The sequence below is a fragment of the Colobus angolensis genome, unplaced genomic scaffold (genome assembly GCF_000951035.1).
Source record: "Colobus angolensis palliatus isolate OR3802 unplaced genomic scaffold, Cang.pa_1.0 Scaffold119, whole genome shotgun sequence".
Lineage (NCBI taxonomy): Eukaryota > Metazoa > Chordata > Mammalia > Primates > Cercopithecidae > Colobus > Colobus angolensis.
Window position 1 is genome coordinate 6,684,417 of NW_012113030.1, and position 3,210 is coordinate 6,687,626.

Genomic DNA, 3,210 nt, shown 5'->3' on the forward strand with positions numbered 1-3,210 from the left:
GGGAGGGAAAAGGGAGGAGGAGGGGAGGAGGAAGGAGAAAGGGAAGTTTATTCCCTTGCAGAGAAAACTGGCACTTCTGAGGTCAGATCAACATCTGCTGAATGCCTGCAGTGCGCCCTGACAAAGACTGACTGTGCAGAACAGTCTATGAAGTCAGACTTCTTGAGCTTATGCCTGATTCCTACCAGTCGACCGTAGACTTTCTGGCACGTTGTCCCTTTATAGCACGTTTTCGTATCTGTCAAACTTGGGAGGTGGGGCTGGGAGGGAAGGGAGTCATAAACCCGCATCTCCCTCCTGAGGCTGTTGTGAAGATGAAATGAAGGCGGCAACAGGAACGTGGTGATGGCCAAGTCAGCCTGAGTCACTGTTATTAGACAGAGGCTCTGTGGGAGGTGTTGGTACAACAGACACTTAAACGCCCTAAAATAGGCTCAAGGATGATGAAAGAGCCCAATTTTCTAGAAGAAAAAAAAAAAAAAACACCACTGAGGCTTCTGGGAAAATGCAATCTCATGCAGTGAACTGACATATTGTTTTCCTGAAACGTGGACATGGGGCTGAAAGCTAGAGGATTCTCTCTGACCTGGAGAATTGCAGCATTTCAACAAATAGGTGGATGTTGACTAACATCGATAGAGTGAGTTTACTGTCACCTAACCCTAGAAAAGCCTTTGCAGGAGCCAGGCATGACAGCATGTGCCTATGGTCGGAGCTACTCAGGAGGCTGCAGCAGGCAGATCTCTTGAGCCTAAGAGGTCAAGATCAGCCTGGGCAACGTAGCAAAACCCCATATCTACCAAATAAAAATACAAAAATTAGCTGCGCGTGATGGCTCATGCCTGTCCATCCTAGAGGGGCCAATGGTTTGAGCCCAGGGGGTCGAGGCTGCAGTGAGCCATCATCGTACCACTGCACTCCAGCGTGGGCAACAGGGTGAGACTCTGTCCCTCTCAATAAATTAAATAAATAAGCAAATGTTTCAAAAATGAAAAGAAAGCCTTTCGAATGCTCAGAGTTCCTTGTCTGAATAAATGGGCTTTCAGACCGGGTGCAGTGGCTCACGCTTGTAATCCCAGCACTTTGGGAGGTGGAGGCAGGAGGATCACTTGAGGTTGGGAGTTTGAGACCAGCCTGGCCAAGATGGTAAAACCCCATCTTTACTAAAAATACAAATATTAGCCGGATTTGGTGGTCAGCACCCATAATCCCAGCTACTCGGGAGGCTGAGGCACAAAAATCACTGGAACCTAGGAGACGGAGGTTGCAGTGAGCCGAGATCCATCTCAAAAAAATAAAATAAAATAAAATAAATAAAAGGGCTTTCATGAGTAGATGCACAGTCTCCCAATTAGAAGTGTTCATGGGTATGATATCGTAGGTGTTTTACAACAGAACAGTTGGCTGCTTGAATGTTGAGGTACTTTTCACAGCCATTACTCTGGGAATAGAGTAACTCAGGAGGGATCTAAATGTTACCCTTTCTTTTCTCTTTCAGGACTGATTGCACATTTGCACCCTCCAACTCAAGGTAAGACTATCTCTTAATTTGTTAACGTCTCACATGCTAGCCCCACCCCTTAAGCAATATTATATTCCTGAAGTCCCTTGCCCTTTCTTGCCATCTCACCCTTTCCTCTGCTGTTCTTGTGGCGTGAAAGGCCCTCTGTTGCCAGGTCTGGGGACTCACGCCTGTAATTCCAGTACTTTGGGAGACCAAAGCGGGAGAATCACTTGAGCCCAAGAGTTCAAGACCAGTCTGGGCAACATAGCAAGACCCTATCTCTACTAAAAACACAAAAATTGCCGAGGTGTGGTGGTGCGAACCTGTAATCCCAGCTACTCGGGAGGCTGAGGTGAGAGGATCACTCAAGCCCAGGAGATTGAGGCTGCAGTGAGCCATGATCACGCCTTTGCACTCCAGCCAGGGCAACAGAGTGAGATCCTGTCTCAAAAAAAAAAAAAAAAAAAAGAACCGTTCGTGGTCATAGCAGCCAAACCATGTTTCAGGATCCAGTTCAGTTCACTATTCGAGATTTCCTCCCTTGCCCCTCCAAAAACTGCTCTCTCCTCCATTGTAACTAACATCAGCATTTGTGCCGCAGCTTTTTGTTTGTTCATTATTTTGTATTATTTTTAATTTACAAATAATGATCGTATGTATTTGTGGGGTAGAATTGGATATTGTGATGTATTTTTACACTGAGGAATGGTTAAATCATGCTGAGTAACATATCCATCACCTCACATACTTATTTTTTTACGGTCAGAACATTTAAAATTTAATTTTTTGGCCGGGCGCAGTGGCTCACACCTATAATCCCAGCACTTTGGGAGGCTGAGGTGGGCAGATCATGAGGTCAGGAGTTCAAGAGCAGCCTGGCCAACATGGTGAAACTCTGTCTCTACAAAAAATACAAAAATTAGCCGGGCGTGGTGGTGGGCACCTGTAATCCTAGCTACTCAGGAGACAGACAGGAGAATCATTGGAACCTGGAAGGCGGAGGTTGCAGTGAGCAGAGATCACGCCATTGCACTCCAGCCTGGACAACAGAGCGAGACTCCAGCTAAAAATAAATAAACAATAAAATCAAATCTAATCTTTAGCAGTTTTGAAATTTAATAGTCACCATGCTGTCCAACAGATCTCTAAAACTTACTCCTCCTGTCTAACTGAAACTCTATCACGCTTAACATCTCCCTAGTCCCCATGCCACACCCCCAGCCTCCAGTAACCACCATTCTACTCTCTACTTCTATGAATTAAACTTCCGAAAAAAGCATTGGTAGTTTTTATTGTTTGCTTGCTTGTTTGATAAATTGAACAGCCTTATCGAGGTACAATCTACATTCCATAAAATTCATCCATTTTAAAGTTTACCATTCAACAATTTTTAGTAAATTTACAGGCTGGGCGCTGTGGCTCGGCCTGTAATCCCAGCACTTTGGGGGACTGAAGCAGGAGGATCACTTGAGCCTGGAAGTTCAAGACCAACCTGGGCAACATAGCAAGACCTTGCCTTAACAAAAAATAAAAAAAATTAGCCAGGTGTCTGGGCACACACCTGTAATTCCAGCTACTCAGGAGCCGGAAACAGGAGGATCGCTTAATCCCAGGAGTTTGAGGCAGCAGTGAGCTGTGATCATGCCACTGCACTCCAGCCTGGATGACAGAGTGAGATCCTGTCTCTTTAAATTAAAAAAGAGAAA